Source organism: Cydia splendana, unplaced genomic scaffold (assembly GCF_910591565.1).
Source record: "Cydia splendana unplaced genomic scaffold, ilCydSple1.2 scaffold_147_ctg1, whole genome shotgun sequence".
Taxonomy (NCBI): Eukaryota; Metazoa; Arthropoda; class Insecta; order Lepidoptera; family Tortricidae; genus Cydia; species Cydia splendana.
The window spans coordinates 10,984-30,246 of NW_026946862.1; the positions used below are offsets into that span (position 1 = coordinate 10,984).

Sequence of the window (19,263 nt, forward strand, 5' to 3'; positions counted from 1 at the left end):
CCATTGGTAAGTATGTCATTTAATTTCAATAAATATCTCCCAACGAACCAATGGAATTCCATTATTCTAACCATGATCCCATGAAATACTGAGTACACCAGAGTACAGTTCGAATGTTTAGGTACTTTACCATTTTATCGTTACGTTTAACGTTTCTAAACGATAAGACCTAGGTTTTTGGTCTTTTGAGTCTTAGTGCTCAATTAGTACAATAAATGTGTACTCTTGGGTAGATCAATGAAGTGGTTCAAGCTACAACTTTAATCTACTAGTTTTACTTAATTTGTTAGCCTCAACAAATTAAACATCAGGCAAACTGTCATTGAGAGCGTTCAAAATCACGGTTAATTCGAATACTTATTGTTTTTATTTTATAATGTGTAGGTACCTACACACAGTATTTAGTTATTTGTTTCTGTTTTGATTTAATGTATCGGTTCTGAGACTATGTATAATTTCTAATGTATGTATTGTCTCAACCGCATACCTAAGCGTTTTGGCATCCTTAATTATTGTAAGTTTATGCATGTGACTGAAATAAGGAAATATATTTTCCGGTAAAGTGCCTTTTTAATTACACTTAATTATAATTAGTCATGGCTGCTATTTAAGTGATCACCAGATTTAGTAAAATTTAATACCAAAAATATATATTTTACCACCCTAAAATAATGAATGATCACCAAAATTATAACACCATTTTAATGTGAAATGATTACCAATTTTATTACATTTTACTATCCTTTTAAAGGAAATTACACCAAACTAATCATTATTAACCCAAAAATAGTAAATGATTACCAAATTTCAAACCCCATTTTAATGTGAAATGATAACCAAATTTTTACATCTTGCTATCCTATTAAAGAAAATGACACCAAAATAATCATTGTAAACCCAAAAATAGTACTTTACCACCAAAATTAGAACTCCATTTTAATGTAAAATTATAACCAAATTTTTAAATCTTGCTATCCTATTAAAGCAAATGTCTCCAAAATAATCGTTGTAAACCCAAAATAACCACATTTTAATTAAAAATGTGCAAATATATAATATGTATATTGTTATCCTATTAAATTAATTAATCCACTTCGTCACCTTTTTCTAGTAGCATTTTATTTCTGTAACAGTCGCAGTTCTAACCTAACCTAACCCACTTTTCTAGTAGCATTTCGTTTCTGTAAGAGTCGAAGTTCAAACCTAACCTAACCCACTTTTCTAGTAGCATTTCTTTTCTGTAAGGGTCGCAATTCAAACCTAACCTAACCCACTTTTCTAGTAGCATTTCTTTTCTGTAAGGGTCGCAATTCAAACCTAACCTAACCACACCACATTTTAATTAAAAATGTGCAAATATATAATATGTATATTGTTATCCTATTAAATTAATTAATCCACTTCGTCACCTTTTTCTAGTAGCATTTTATTTCTGTAACAGTCGCAGTTCTAACCTAACCTAACCCACTTTTCTAGTAGCATTTCGTTTCTGTAAGGGTCGCAGTTCAAACCTAATCTAACCCACTTTTCTAGTAGCATTTCTTTTCTGTAAGGGTCGCAGTTCAAACCTAACCTAACCCACTTTTCTAGTAGCATTTCTTTTCTGTAAAGGTCGCAATTCAAACCTAACCTAACCCACTTTTCTAGTAGCATTTCTTTTCTGTAAGGGTCGCAATTCAAACCTAACCTAACCCACTTTTCTAGTAGCATTTCGTTTCTGGAAAAATGATTATTTTGGAGTCATAGGATATCAAACCTAACCCTCTTTTCTAGTAGCATTTCGTTTCAGTACGGGTCGCAGCTGAAACCTAACCTAACCCACTTTTCTAGTAGCATTTCGGTTCTGTGAGGATCGCAGTTCTAACCTAACCTAACCCACTTTTATAGTAGCATTTCGTTTCTGTAAAGGTCGCAGTTCAAACCTAACCTAACCTTCTTTTCTAGTATCATTTCGTTTCTGTAAGGATCGCAGTGCTAACCTAACCTAACCCACTTAACTGATAGCAGTTTAAATTACTTTTCTAGTAGCATAACGAAATGCTACTAGAAAAGTAGGTTAGGTTAGGTAGGTATGCGGTGCGGGGTACGGGGGGTTGAGCGGTAGGGGCTAGTAATTTTGGCATCAGTTTACTTTATTTGGTAATATGTGACGACCGGTCTGGTCTAGTGGATAGTGACCCTGTCTGCTAAGCCGATGGTCCTGGGTTCGAATCCCAGTAAGGGCATTTATTTGTGTGATGAACACTAATATTTGTTCCTGAGTCATGGTTGTTTTCTATGTATATAAGTATGTATTTATCTATACAAGTATGTATATCGTCGCCTAGTACCCATAGTACAAGCTTTGCTTAGTTTGGGGCTAGGTTTGATCTGTGTAAGATGTCCCCAATATTTATTATTATTATATTATTATGTATACATTTTTTGGTAATCATAGTGGTTTATTTAGGTCAAAATATCGCATTAATTTGGTCTTCAAGATTTGGTGATCATTAATAATTTTTGGTGGTCATTCAATATATTTGGTATTTGAATACAATTTGAAGTGCAGTCGTAATTAAAATGGTGGTACTTTTGTATTTTTAGGCCTTATTTATTTGGTGTTCAGTAATTTTTTTTGGTAAGCATGATTTTTTTATTTAGGGTACCAAAGTATTTTTTGGTGGTCATTATATTTGTAGCCATTAGTCATCACATCACACACATCACTCATCTTCATCTGAGTAGGTGTACCTACTACCTAGGTAGTTAAAAAGGGACTTCGTCATCTACACTGTTAACCGACAAAAGTCGTATGTCTATTTACAAGACATTAGGTTAACTGCTGGTCACTAGAGTTTTTTCTGTTAGTACCTTAGTCATGGTTGCCTTGGGTATAGTTTCGTAGTTTAGTTAAGTAAGCAGTGCTTCCTCACCGTGTAAGGCTCCCCGCATCGCCACTTCAGTTTTTACAGCATTGACTTTAGGTACTACATGACATGATGTATTATGACAGGCCCAGCGTCTATTTACGTACCTGTTGTACTTGGGTTTGTAATTGAGCTTTGCCCTGATTATTATTCTATAGAATTATGTATTCCGGCTCTAAAATAGATTGGAATTGGGATTTATTATATGAAATCTGGGTCATATACGATTTTGAAGAATTGTATATCCTCATCTATTTATAGGTTTTATTTGGGCAGTTTAGGCATGCCTCTGTGTTCCACAATTTCCACGGCTACTTACGCAGAATGCATTATTACTCTTATCCTGGTCACCTGCTTGTTTCTCTTAAACTATAATTTAACCTGTCTTCTAACTGTTCCAACAGGATTGCTACAACAATCTTTAACCGGAATACCGTCAAAGTCGTCGTATAATATATTTTTATATATACTTTGTTCGTTTTTATTTAAGCTGATACATTAAGTAACATCTGCAAAATGCAGTAAATTTATGATACGGGTATAGGTTAGAAGAAGGTTAAATTGTAATACTTTACAAGAAATGTTTTCCAACTGGCGTATTTTTTTTTGTATAATTGAAATCTATCCTGAATCTACATTAGTAGATATGCCTATTCCCGAGGCAATCCATCTATACCTACGCCTTAAGTTAACTGGAACAGTAGGCAGAGGCACTTAACTGCTTATTATATAATTTCGAATTCAATAAATACATTATTATTATTATTATAGGAGGTCACTCTATACTAACATAATGTCAGTTAATGACTATTTTGCCTCCCTATTAAGTTTTGGTCGGCTAAAGAATCCATCTAATGGTGGTATCTAGGACATTTTGGATGACCTAAAACAAGATACTATCGTTAGTACCAACCAACACTATATCGCGTCAGTTTACTTTTAAGTACTATGTTGTACTAATTTGGACAACCTATAACAAAAGGTCCTATCGTTAGTACCAACCACCACTATCGCGTCTACTAGACTAGTTACTAGGTACATTTGACTCTTTTGGTTTATTAGTACCAGTTGAACATTCAACTTACTAATTATTCTCTGTTTGTATCGTAGGTAAGTGTTATGATTTCGCTTATCATTTCTTTTGTTTTGCTAGTACTAGTTGAACATTCAACCTACTACTTATTTATTTTGCTAGTACCAGTTGAAAGTTCCAACCTACTAATTATTTGTTTTGCTAGTACCAGTTGAAAGTTCCACATCACTAATTATTTGTTTTGCTAGTACCAGTTGAAAGTTCCAACCTACTAATTATTTGTTTTGCTAGTACCAGTTGAGAGATTCAACCTACTAATTATTTGTTTTGCTAGTACCAGTTGAACATTTCGACCTACTAATTATTTGTTTTGCTAGTACCGGTTGAAAGTTTCAACCTACTAATTATTTGTTTTGCTAGTACCGGTTGAAAGTTTCAACCTACTAACTATTTGTTTTGCTAGTACCAGTTGAACATTTCAACCTACTAATTATTCGTTTTGCTAGTACCAGTTGAACGTTTCAACCTACTAATTATTACTTATACCAACTGCAGCATAGATGTGATGTACAGTTTACTTCTTGCAATTTATTTTTCTTGTTAGTCCGGCTCTGACTTACTAGTCAATTCATTTGATGCTGAGTTTACGTGTCTACTCCTACAGTAAAACAATAACAAAGCCCTCGGCATTCATCAGTCTAAGTACGCTATCTATGTTCTTGACTCACTTGACATCGTAACGGTCCTTGATAATTTAACTGGTCCGTTACCTGCTAGCATTGTTTATTATCATAAACAGCACATACTTATGTATATATAAATACATGTTAAGTCGACACTATGTTAACATCGATTCATAACCATATCTTGCTATAAATAGCATTTCAATTGATTATAACTGGTTATTTTAACCGAACAATATTTCTTTTAGGACATAAGGTCCATAAAATGTATACAACTATACCGACTTAATATGCAGGTTTCTCTATACGTTCCCTCATTTAAAAATATCTTAGTATTTGATTACACGACTAAGTAGGTCGGTATATTTTAAGTATGAACGGTAAATACACAACTCATAATAATTATGATTTCCGCGAAGGTAGTTTGATTATTTACCCTTTATATCATATGAATTCTAATATACGATTTTGAGTCAGAAAATAAACCATGTACCATCTGTATTTGTAAATTGTAACACGCAAACCATCAGCATATTCGTTTCTGTCATTTCATGGAAATATTCATGGCTAATACGTCGGTGCCACATCATAGGAATAATGTAACATGAGTACATTATTTTTTGTAGTGACCCCAATTATTGATCTATCTTGCATTGATTACACTTTTGGATTTACATTTGGTAACTAGGCTCACGCACAGTAGCCATTGTCAAAGAGTTAGTGTAATAAGCACGCGTATATTTCTTCTTTGCTTACTAAACATTCCTCCCGAGCTACGTACCATCAATTATTTACTCAATAATAGTTGTAAAGTTAACCACTGATCTTATGTAAACAGTCAACAAATTTTCGCATTATGTACAACCGTACGTCACTCGTTACACTGAATATCACCTCGCCCAAAATTTTGTATTACCTGAATACAATCGGCAGCTCGGGAGGAAATGGACAAATACGGTAGCTATTAGGTTAGGATTTCCATACCTTAGGTTTGTTTTTTTTCCGCCGCTGTTACCTTTCCTTTCCGTATTTTTTTTGTAATATTTTACCCTCGTCGCCATCTGTGACGTCCAGGCTCCGTTGTGTACTGGGTGATCAAATGAAACAACTGTTATTGCTCGTGCACTCCGCCAGCCACCCGCCCGCCATGACACTTCTCCACGGAGTGAAGCTAGCGGGTAGTTGCGTCGTACTGTTTATTGTGTAATCGTCACAACCATCATGTTTGTAATTTCATATTATGAAATAAATAAATCTAAATCTAAATCTAAATCTTGCTTGGTACAGTTTTAAATTAGTATTTGTTGTAATTGCCAAATTATTTTTGTATCTCGCGGGGTATCGTCGTGGTTGTTCATCGACTTTTGTGAAAAATTGAGGGTATTTCCGAACAAATTTGCATATTTCTAGGATATAGATTGATGTTAAGGTTAGTAGATTGTGTTTCATAAAGAGCGGCTTACAACTCTCTGGGCTTTTGATGTTGGCAAGAATACGAACGCATTTTTTTTGAAGTATGAACAAATCTTCAATGTTTGTAGCATCACCCCAATGAATAATACCGTATTTTAACCACGAGTAGGCATATGCGTAATAGGCATTGAGAGCTGTTCTTAGGTCGGTGCATTTCTTTAATTCTCTTAAGGCGTATATGAATGTTGACAATTTGTTTTTAATTTTTATCACATGTGCCTTCCAATTCAGGTGCGAGTCGATGTCTAGTCCGAGGAGCGTGAAAGTATCTACACACTCGATTTGGGTTCCCATAAATGAAAATGTTATTTGCAAGGGATCTTTTTGTCTGGGTCTAAATTGCATCATCTTAGTTTTTGTGAAGTTTATTTCTAAATTGTGCTCTTTTAACCACTGTGTGAGTTTTGTGAGTATGTTATTTAGGTCAGCGCATAGGTTTTCATTGTCATTACAAGATGTTATAATAGAGATATCATCTGCAAACATTACACACGTTTCATTAAGTATTTTAGGCAGGTCATTAATGTATATTAAGAATAATAGACACGACAGGGCGCCACCTTGTGGTATTGAGCTTATCATTGGCAGTGAATTGGATTTAATTTTATTAATATTTCCTGATCTTTTGTCAATATGTTGGATTTCGACGTATTGTACGCGGTTTTGCAGATATGATGAAAACCATTTGTGTGCCTCGCCTCTGACACCTATTCCATATAATTTGTCCAAGAGTATGTGATGTTGCACCCTATCGTATGCTTTGGACATATCGAGAAGAATACCTATTGCGTATTTTTTTTCATTTAATATGTTTGATATTTCTTGCATGTATTTGTAGGTAGCTAAGGTGGTGGATCTATTTTTTCTGAAACCATTTTGGGATTCGTGAAAAATGTTGTATTTCTCGCAAAATGAGTATAATCGATCACACATTGCCATGTCAAATATTTTCGCTGATGTTGGTAAGAGTGATATAGGGCGGTAGTTATTTGCCTCCGTTTTTTTACCCTTTTTAAATATCGGTTTGATAATTGACGTTTTTAAAATATCTGGATAGGTTCCTTCCAAAAAAGATTGGTTAATAAGAATGTAGTATGGTATTGTTAGCTCGTCAGCACATTTCCTAATTAGCGCAGGCGGTAAATCGTCGTTGCCGTAACTATATTTATTTTTTAAAGATTTTATTAATTTGTTTACCTCTCTCGGTTCAGCTGGTCGTAGGAATAATGAGTTGGTCACCGGGTCAAGAACAGGTAATCCGCGCGGGGGCGCTCCCCCGGCGGGGGCGCCGACCGATGCAAAAAATGCATTGAAGTGATTTGCTACTTGATAAGAGTCCGTCGTCGTAAGATTATTGTGGATCGTGAGCTCGATATTTTGTTTGGTCGGTTTATTGTTTTTATTATTGCGTTCTTTTATAACATTCCACATACATTTTGTTACATTTTCTGCTTTATTTATTTCCCTTATGTATGCATGTTTTTTTGACTGCCTTATAATACGTTTTAAAACTTTACTGTACATTTTGTAATGTTTAATTAGAATAGGGTCTTTTGAGTATCTAACTAGTATTTGTAATAGCCTTTTATTTTTGCACGAAGTTTTAATGCCTTTTGTAAGCCATTTTTTTCTCATTTTTGATTTGATTCGAATTTCTGTAACGGGTATGCAAGTATCGAGAATGTTTCTTAGAGTGGTGTCAAATATTTTGTAGTTTAATTGTATGTTTTTGTTTTCTTTGAGGAGAGTTGTCCATTCTATTTTTTGTAACTGTAGTTTGAATTTGTTTATAATCGTGTCATTAAATATCCTTTTTTTACTATATAAACGGGATTGGTGTTAATTTTACTCATGTTAGGTATACATATACTAGTGCACCTGTGGTCAGAAAAACCATGATCCTGTACATCTGTTGTTAGAAACTTGTCGGTAAAATTTATGAATATCAGATCTAGACAAGTCGAGCTGTTTTTCGTAACTCTTGTTGGTAGTGTGACTTTTTGCATGAAGTTATATTCTAGCATAAAATTTAGAAAAAAAGTGGCATGTTTGTCGTTCTGTTATATGTTTACATTGAAATCGCCCCCGATGATTATTTTTTTATTTTTATATTTGTTAGTCAATAGTTCTAATAGTTGTCTCATTTGTTTATAAAACACGTCAGTCTCTCTGCTATTCCAATGTACTACTACTAAAATTATATTTAAGCCTTTTAACTCGACCGCGCAAATTTCGATAACGTATTCAATCGTCATATCCATTATATCCTTTCGTTCGATGTACTCCAGTTCTTCCCGTAGAAGTATGCATACGCCGCCGCCAGTGTAGTTCGTGCGACAATAAGATGATGCCATGACGTATCCGTTGATTTGCACTAATTCTAGTTTTTTTTCTGTGAGCCAGGTTTCGGAAATACAGATGGCATGGTACTCGTACTCGTAGTTTCCCTGGTCAACAAATGATTCTAGTATAGATAGTTTATTGTACATACTTTGCATGTTTTGGAACATAACTAGTAACGTTTCTTTTTTAGTGACGAAAAAAATTATTTTTATCGGTTGTGTTGTGTTGAGTGATTTGAGTGTTGGACGGCGCTTTAATGGTGTTTAAACAGTTTTCCTCGGCAGTTCCTCCTGTGTTACTCGATACATCTGGGTGTCTCTCGTCGGTGGATTTATTGGTAAGTGGTTCAATTATTGATATCTTTGTTGGGTTTTGAGTACCTAGGCGTTGGTCATATGAGTCTGTCGCTGGTTTATACTCTGCACCGTTTATATATAGTTTATTGTCTCGTATTATGGCGTATTTCCCATGCCTACGTGCGTCGATTAGAATTTGTCGTAGTTTTTTTCTGTCTTCCAAGGCTTCGCTACTAAGTACATCGACCACAGAGTAACCGGTGCCCTTGAAATAGTGTGCATTGTTCAAAACGTAGTTTTTCATTCTTTGGCTAATAAGTTCAATGGTCTTCGTTGTCCTTTTTTCCCTACTCGCTTGATAGATTCTATATATCCATCGATCTCTATGTTAAGAATATCTCTGAACATGTAGTTTATTCGTGGAAACAAGTCCTGCTCGGTCTCCTTGTAGTGCTCGTCCAGTCCGTACAATACAAATTTCTTATGGCTATCACATGGATGGATGGATGGATTGGTGGATGTTTTTGAGTGCTCTTGATTGGTGGGGTATGTCATCTGCAGATTTTGTAGTTGTTACTTTATATTTCCGCTCTGAGGGACACAAGATAACTAACAAAACTACCTGAGGAAACAGATTTCTTTTTTCTTTATATGAAGGATGTTATTGATTTGGTTTCTTAGACGTAATTCACTTTAGTCATTAGAAATGGGGGTCCCTTTATTTGAGATAATTATTGAAAGTCATAATGTTTAATATTATAGCACCTAAATATTAGAATATTAGAGGATATCATTTTCTGACTATCGAAATTCGAAACAGTAAGTTTATGGGAAACAAAGGGATGACATTAAAACGATATGATTAACGACCATTAGTCCGATAAACTATATGCCTTAAAATATTTCTGAATAATTATTGATATTACCTTTGAATGTTATACTTATCAATTTTATAACTTTTGTGATTTAATAATTTAATATTATAGATGTTTAACATTAGAACTATGAAACGTTATACTTAACAAAAATTATGACTATTGATGTTTATTTCTATAAATTATATGGATATCAATTTCTGACTATCGAAATTCGAAACAATAAGTCTATGGGAAACAAAGGGATCCCTCTAGGCCCACTTCAGCTAGCCCGAACGAAGATATCGCTTTCGACAAGATCGTCACATAAGTAGCCTCTGACTCGGGTTTGAGGGCTATTACTATAGCTGCCGTCGGTGGAGCCACCAGTAAAGATAAGATAAAGATAAAGATAAGATAAAAAATAGTTTATTCAAGTAGGCATATTACAATGCGCTTATGAACGTCAAATAAACCTTTACCGGCTCCAACCGTACACCTCTGCCCCGAGAAGATTTAAATCCCCCCTCAATTGGAGGAGGGTATCCCAATATGGGACCGGCAACAAACTCGGCGGGACACATCTTTTCAAAACATTATTACATCTTATAATTAACATGCATTACGAGTAATTAAGAAAAATACAATTTAAATTACTATAGAATTCATGCAATTATACTCAGTGAGTACATAACTTTATACAAATACGTAGCTCTTTCAGAAAACATATCAAATTCTTACAAAAGGAAAAGAAAATAAAATCAATAAAAGAAATGAGAATACATATTATATGAATCTGACTGATTGTTATGAGATGCTTTCATACAATTTGATGTGCTTTCTTACCTGAGCTGAGTCACCTTTAACTCTACACATAATACAATGCTTTTAATTGCTACTTGTCATTATTACAGTTTCTGGTTTGGACCATGCAGTTTCCGTGGTTTCGGCGTGGGCTTGGGCTTGGGTTGAGAAGCCGGTTGGTATCCTGCTTCCGCTGGCTTATTCGCCCTCCTCTTTGCCTTACGACCCATTACTTCCGTCCACGTCTGATTATCAGTCTTGGGTGGTACGGAGGGTGGTGAAAGCGCCGTTTGTGAAACCCTTTGGCCTCGGGGGGCAGGAGTTGGCCTCACCGTTTGCGTCGATGAGGCAGCTTTCTTCTGCAGTCGCTGTTTCTGTCCCTGTTTTTTGCCTCCCGTCAGCCCCGCTGCAGGCCCTGTTGCGGCAGCAGCAGGAGCTACAGGAGGTGTAGCGGGCTGCGACTATGCCTGCCGGGCAATCTCAGTCGTTCTTCTGTCCGCTGCAAGCGGTGGACGGAGGATCGGCTCTGGAGGGAGACGTTTCTTCACCTCGTCTAGGCGAACATTAATGATGTCGCCTAGTGTAACGATGAGATCCCTCTTCAGTTCCTCTTTGAAGGCTAATATATCAGTTGTAGCCATCGGCTCACTGGTTTTAGGCTGCTCCTTTCTCTCAGAGAAGGCTTTCCTAAGCGCCTTGGTCTCCGATTCTAGGAGACTCAGTTGCTCACGCATCCTTCTGTTGTCCGCCCGGAGGGCGCGGAGCTCGTCTCCCTCTTCCCGGCTAGCAAGTCCGTCCATGGCGTCGTTTATATCTTTGAGGGCAATTTTTATTTTGCCCACAACCCTCCCGCTGATGTTGGTCGACTTCTTGACTTCCTCACTGACTGTTTTTGCCGCATCGCAAACAACCTTAAAAGTATCGCCTCTTGTATGCCCCGACTCGTCCTGAACTGGGCTTCGGTCCCTGTCATTTTGTGACACGGCTTTCTTTCGTAGGCGAGCACTCCGACGGCCACTGTTCACTGCAGCGTCCAGTTCCGCTACGAAGTCCTCGTCGACGTCTTTCAGTAGGGATTTATTGGCTTTCGCCATTCCCGCATAGTGACCCACAGGCGCCTTTTGTCTTGAGAAGGCTACTTTTTTGGGCCCGTTATCGGGTTCCGGATCTTCAGCTTGAGGGTTCCGGGCCCTTTTATTTGCGATTGGTCGCTCTTCCGTAAAGGCAGACTCTTCTTCCTCCGATTCGGATTCAGATTCAATATCAGGAAGATTGTTGAAGCGGCCATTATAAGGAGCTCTTTCTCTCTGCTCATCTCCGAGGAGTTCCTCCACGAGCATCCTTTCTGCCTCGATCCTATCGACCGGCTCCGACAGGCTCTGTGAGGAGCCGTCTGTGATTTAGTCTTGTGAAAGACCGCCTTCGTTTTGCCCCTGAGAAGGGACGGTTAAAAGTTTTTTAGTTATTTTTTCCATAGAATTCCCACGAGTAGGGTGACTTATGCTGCACAGTGATCAGAGAACCCCAATAATCAAAGTGCCCCTAATACGCTGCAGGGTCGGGCGGTACTGCAGGTTGGTGCATTAGTAGCTGATGAGCACCCCAGCCACTCCGGAACTCCGGAGCACCCCGATACCATGAACCGCAATACCGGGGGTTGTGGTTTTTTAGTGTGGTTTTCTCCACTTGGGCCGGCCGGTAAAGGCGAGCCCCCTGGCTCCTGAAGGAGTAACAGGTTGACCGACGGTGACCTAAGTCTGCCCCGCTACGCCTAGCACTAGGAGTAGTAGGACCCGTCGCCCCTCCTCATCGCACGCACCGTCGCCCTTCAGTCCAGCACACTTCCCGTACTCCATAACGCCCCAGATGGAGGTCTTTGGGAAAGAGTGTCGGGACTCAGGCTGACGGGGGGTGGCCTAATCCCCCGTGTGCTGGTTTGCTCCTAAGGATCATTCCCCCCAAGCCTGCCCGGTTTGGGTGGCCCTATCCGGTGTAGCCTCAGGGATCAGCAGGACATCAAAGGCAAACCCTTCATTTCCCTCTTCCGGGTCGCATCTGAGGTGTCCTCTGCTAAGTCAGAGGAGCTTAGAGCGACACCCTCTCGGCCTCTATTTTCCATCCCCCCCCCCCCCATGTCGAGTTATTTGCAGCACCGGTAAGTGATCCCCCGTGGGAGATCACTTACCGTTGCCCCCAGGGCGCACCAGCCATAAGCCATTCCCTTGACTGCGGATCCGTAAGGATCAACAGAAATTGGAATGATCCAGACCCTCGTGGAGGTTACCCGTTACCCGACCTAGCGCCCCAAACGTAAACAACCTGACCCTGATACTGAGATTAAAAACAGTCTCTCAGAATTTGGACAAGACTTAAAGGCACTAATGGATCTATGTAAATCACATAAGGATGATCTAACAGGGTTGAAGTTGGATGTTACGAATAGTAAGGATCAACTGACGAATATTAGATCTACGACTGAAAATCTCGTCATCGAGCATAACCAATTTAAAACAGACATAGCAAACTTCAAGGTCTCTATGGACTTTCACTCAGAGCGGCAGGATACGTTATGCACCCGTGTCAATTCTATCGAATCCAGAATAAATAAAACGGAAATGCTAGAACAAGATTTATCTAGTCTAAAAAACGCTTATAACGACTTACAAAGCCAGCACAATCTATCACAGCAGCGCGAGCGTTTATTTAATTTAGAAATATCTGGTGTCCCAGAACACAAATCTGTGAACCTCTCTGGCCTGGTCCTAGCTATTGCAGAAGCCACAGGGGTATAAACGTCTGCCGATTCAAGAAAAACATGTTAACCGTGTGCAACCCCGAGTGGTGGTGCCAAACCGAAAAATATCGTAGTCCAATTTAACTCCACACTCGTAAAGGACAGTATTTTATCTGGAATCCACGGGAAAAAAGGCATAACCACGGCGGATATCGGCATGCCAGGTGAATCTATTAAAATCTATGTTAATGAGCATCTGACTCCGTACTATAAACAATTGCGAAAGGAGACAAAGAACGCGGCTGACGCGGCAAACTACAAGTACGTGTGGGTGCGAGACGGCAAGATATTTACAAGAAAATCAGATAAATCACCTGTTATATATATGAAGGACAAGAGTGACCTTAGTAAAATTAAATGACTTATTTTTATCGCGAGACTGTCTATACTAAACTATTTCTTCGTACGATTAAAATCCTTATCATTGTTGATCTTTGCGATGGTGCGTAAATCTCATTACAGTAAAGAATATAATATTATACTGCACCAAAATATTCCAAATAAGAGACGTAATGTAAACATTCGTACTCATTGTCATGCATTTCAATTACACTGTTCAATAAATTGTCAAAAATACATATTTTATAAAAAATATAATTCCAATGCCTTGTTTAATTTAAACAAATATGCTTTAATTAATCTGCATTTATTATCACTAATATCAGCACCGTTAATCTACACCTGTAATAAGTGCACATTTGATTTTAACTCCGTTAATGATTGTTACAGTATAGTTAACTATAGACCCATATCTATCCTCAATAGCATGGGTAAACTCTTTGAATCAATTGTTGTAATTAGCATATATCCTCTCGTAATCTTGAGAACTATCTGCCTTTGATACCGTTAAAATTTGATTTTGAATTATTCACCCTTCAAGAAATTATAAAGTCTATTAAAGAAATTAAACTTAAACAATCAAAGGATGTGAATGATATGTCAACCCACATACTAGGATACCTACCTCCAAATTTAGTGTCCCTACTACTAAAGTTATTTAATGATTGCGTTCTGACGGGAAAATTTCCAAATGCACTTAAAATTATAAAAGTGCAACCGGTATATAAAGGAAAAGGTGAAATGCATCTTCCAAAATCTTATCGTCCAATATCATTGATTCCTATAGTTTCAAAAATCTTTGAGCGCCTCCTTAGTGCCAGAATTCTAAAACACCTAGTCTCCAATAATGTTCTGAATGAGCATCAATATGCATATCGAGCGGGCCGCTCGACTGTGAGTGCGGCGCGCGACGTCGTGGCGCGCGTGCTAGCGCACCTGGAGGGCGGGCGACAGGTCGCGGCGATATTCTGTGACCTCTCGCGCGCCTTCGAAATGGTCGACCACGCGCTGCTTTTGGCAAAGATGTCTCGATACGGTATTGAAGGTGAATTTCACAAATTAATAGAATCATTTTTAAGCAATCGTAAGCAGTGTACCTACGTCTTAAATGCAAAGTCTAACCTGGAAACCATGGCTGATGCGGCGGTTCCTCAAGGCTCGACAATGGGAAATTACCTGTTTCTTTTGCTTGTCAATGATATCACATCAGCATGTATCGGCCCAGAATATGTTATGTTCGCGGACGATACATGCATCATAGTTAATGCAGATAATTTATTAGACTTAAAATCCAAACTGAGAGAAGTTATGAAACTAATATCGCGATGGTTCACAGTCAATGGTATGTGTCTAAACGTAGACAAAACCAATATAATTCATTTTCAGCTGCGCAAAACTAACAACAGTATGCTCGATATAAGTTTGAATGATGTACTTGTGCCGCAAGTTGATAGCGTAAAATACCTAGGATTTGTAATTGACGAGGGGCTATCGTGGGCATCACACATAGATGAAATTTGTAATAAGCTGTCTTCAGCGTCCTATGCATTATCTAGGTTGGCCCCCAGTCTGTCTATAGATAATTAAAAAAAAGCATACTATGGATACTTTAATTCCATTCTAACCTACGGAATTGATTTGTGGTGTACCGCAGCCGATCGTGACAGGATATTCAAAATCCAAAAACGTGCCATCCGGGTTATTGCTAAAAAACCTGTTGAATACCCGGCACAAGAACTATTTAAAAAACACAAAATCTTAACTTTGCATAGCATTTACATCCTTGAGGCTTGCAAATACGTCAGACTGAATCTAAGCTCATACATGACCACCGCGCAGCGTCTCGGCTGCGACGCGCGCCGCCGCCCGCACCTGCTGCTCGTGCCGCGCGCCCGCCTAGCCAAAACTCGCAAGTCGCTCGCTGTGTTTGGCGTTAAAATCTATAATGCTCTTCCAGCAGATATTAAAAATTCACCAAACGATGCAATCTTTCTTAAAAAAATAAAAGAATATCTTCTAGGCATGGCCTTTTATAGCATTGATGATTTTTTCGAATCATAGAATATCATCACTAATCCAAAAAATATAGGTAAAATTTGTCAGTAAATAAGAACAAAAAACTACACTCATCCTTTTCTTTTGGGTGCTAGTACTAGTGTAAGACAAAGATAATTTAATATGATTATCTCTGACAATGTTTGAAATGAGACAATTAAATGCAAAAATTAATGTAAATATATAATATTCAGATAATATTAATATCAATATGTAATAATAATTAATCAGCAAATACCTGAAATGTAAAATAACAGTTGGATATTGTACATATATTTATTGACTTGTAAAATGATTGCCTTTTACCAATAAAACATCTGAATCTGAATCTGAATCTGTAAGTAGTGGTATTCCAAGCACTTAGCATGGTTTCTTGAAAAGACGTTCGACAGTTTCTAATCTGGCATGTTTCACAAATTTTGTCTGATCAGAAATGGGTGGGATCAGGGAGGTGGACAAGTTGACGTAATATATACTGATTTCGAAAAAGCGTTTGATCGTGTAGATCACGCAATTCTCCTCAGAAAGCTTAAGGCTTTGGGAATTCATGGTGATCTACTACGTTGGATTGAATCCTATCTTACCAACCGTTCCCAAGCCGTGGTTCTCGGAAGATTTAGATCTAATTACATTACGATCCCATTTGGCGTTCCCCAGGGCTCTCATCTTGGACCTCTTCTATATATTGCTTATATACATGATATAAATAGGTCTCTAAATAATGCCCATCACCTGTTATATGCAGACGACAAAAAAATATTCCTCAGTGTCAAAACCGTTGAAGATTGTCATCGTCTACAAAGTGATCTCAACAATCTTGACGATTATTACTCCCTGAACAAGATCTCTCTCAGTGCTAATAAATGTCAGTGCATAACCTTCACTCGCCGAAACACACCAATCAAATTCTCATATAGTCTTGGAGGTACCGCGGTGCAAAGAGTCGAAGTAGTTCGTGATCTGGGAGTAGTACTCGACACCAAGATGACTGATGATTCTCAAATGAACTAAGTTTGAAGATAGTATATTATGCGTATGTTAGAAGCATTTTAGAATATGCATCTCCTATATGGTCAGTCAATTACGCCATACATAAAGATCGTATTGAGAGAATTCAGAGGAAATTTGTGTCACATTTAAATTACAAATTCAAAAAATCTATTGCATCTTCCTCCTACACTGATAAACGTAGACAATATAATCTCTTAGCACTAGAAGACAGACGTAAACGTTCAGACATGAACTTCCTCTTTGATGTAGTTAACGATTGCATTGATTGCCCAGAACTGCTATCCGGTCTATCATTTCGAGTTCCAAAACGTCGCACTAGATATACCGCCCTATTTCATGTTCCTTTCCACGTGACTAAGTATGGTGACAATGCAGTGTTATCGCGTATCCCTCGCTTATATAACTTGGAATTCTATTCTGCGGACCCCTTTTTGGCTCTAAGAACAAATATATGAATGATATCCACAAGACACTTTTTAAAAAATACTAATAAATTAATAAAATTAAAATTATTCACCAGTCTGTTTACCCTGACCATCGGACACACACACTGAATGAACTGCAGATATTTATAAAACAAATAAAACCTTAAAGTAAAAGTCATAAACTAATATTTAAAACTAGATATTACAACTAAAATTATAAATAAACTAATTGAATGCACATTTATTGAAGCATATGCACTTAAATAAAAATTAAATACGAACAATATTCTGTATGTATAATGACGTTAGTTCAGGAACACAAAATATTCTTACATGTAATATGCAACTGCATGATAATCGTTTACGAACCTAAATTTACATTTATATATCTGAATATTATCATAACCTCATAATTTAATTAATGATGAGCATGAAATCTATGACTAGCACCACGGACTAGTCTACTAGGACGAGCAATCGCCATATTGAGTAGCGTACCCCGGAAGAAAACATTATTTTTGTATTAAACTTAGATGGCGTTTGTCATTCAGCGGGCTGTAGGTTGTGTAGTGTATTCCGCAAGAGGTCGCTGCCACTAGAAGAGTTGTAGACGTTGTAGTTGTTAGGTGTAGTTCTTAGTTTTTCTTATACGAGCGGATAGATGGCGCAATAATTTGTATACTACCGCATCATTTGCGTTTCTATGTGTGAACAGCGCATCTGTACACGTGTCATTGTGTGAGTTAGTTGCTTTGCTTTGCAGTAAACATTCGATGTTTTAGATAAAAATGGTCTTCACTTCACAGCAAGATGTGTTATTGTTAATCGTGTAAACACTAGCAGAAGTAGTGACTGCAAATTTTATAGATTTCCAAAAGTAGTGTGGAAACAAGAACAGCGCAATAAATGGATAATTGCCGTAAGGAGAAAAAAAGTAAGTCACCTAACCTAACCTCTAAAATCATATTACCTTCCTTAAATACGCAATCATTTGATTTATGTTATAATCGTATGAAGTTTTAACGGTGAATTATTTTGTTACAGTCCCGATGGATCTCTATGGCACCCAATTTGCAGTGCTCACTTTATCGGTGGTAGAAAGGCTGATGAACAAGTCAGTCCCAGTTATGTTCCAAGGATATTTCCCCCGCAGTAAAAAACAAAACGGATTGACGAAAATGCGGCAATATCGAGGTTTCAACGTTATATGGAACGAAGAAACGCGAAAAAAATAGAAGCAGTTAATGCTATTAATACAACTAAGTAATACAAGTGACTTTGAATTGCTGGAAAACAGTGTCAAGAATATTCTGCTCGTATGTTGAAGAAATAGCAGCTGGTACATCAAATTAGGTTTTTTGGCCAGACAAAAATGTTGTGCAGCAGACAATGCCAGAATGCTTCTGTCCGGAGTATAGTAACACTAGTCATTATTGATTGTACAGAGTTTCCTATAGAAGTACCATCAAGTGTTGATAATCGTGTGTATTGCTACTCACTCTATAAAAAGTGCTTATTAGTATTACTCCAGGAGGCTTCATTTCGTTCAAGTCAAAAGTAAGTGGTGAAAGAAAAAGTGTCTCCCAAATAACGGTAGTCAGGATTAGTCGACTACTTAGAAAATGGGGATATTGTATTGGCTGATAAGGGATTTCCGGCAATAAAGAAGGTAATTGATGAAAGTGGAAAAGAAAGTGCTATTATTATGCCACATTTTCTCCAGAATAAAGGTGAATTTACAAGGGAAGAGACCGATGCAACTTATAAAATAGCTCGAGTCAGAATTCATGCCGAAAGAATAATGCAGCACTTATATATACCTGTAAATTTATTTTATCATATTGATGATATATTACATGTTTGTTGTGTACTGGTAAACCTGCAACCACCTATATTTTCAAACAAATAAAACAACAGTTATTTTTTACAATATTTACATTATTTAAAAAGCTATTAAAACATTTTTAATTTAAATTTGTTTTTATTTCACACATAAAACCTGTAAATGTTATGTGACTTTTCATGTCTGAAGGACCCTTATGCACATGGAGCATAAGGAACCACAGACATTGACCGCCACATATTTATAACATGGGCCTGTGGACCTATGAAAATGTGTCAGTCAGGTTAGGGTTTAATATGACCAAGCACTGGACTGATCAACATTTTCATAAGTCTAATGTACAGTTGAATTGAAAGGCGAATACAACAAACATGGAACAAGTACTGGAGCCTAAAAGGTAT

At 37.4% G+C, this 19,263-nt stretch overlaps 1 long non-coding RNA gene across 1 annotated transcript; it reads left to right on the top strand.

The window, feature by feature from the left end:
* Positions 1–17,524: 17,524 nt before the first annotated feature.
* On the top strand, positions 17,525–18,241 carry LOC134805533 (uncharacterized). Its single transcript, XR_010146312.1, has 2 exons — positions 17,525–17,953; positions 18,064–18,241. It is a non-coding gene; the product is annotated as an uncharacterized LOC134805533 (long non-coding RNA).
* The last annotated feature ends 1,022 nt before the right edge of the window (positions 18,242–19,263 follow it).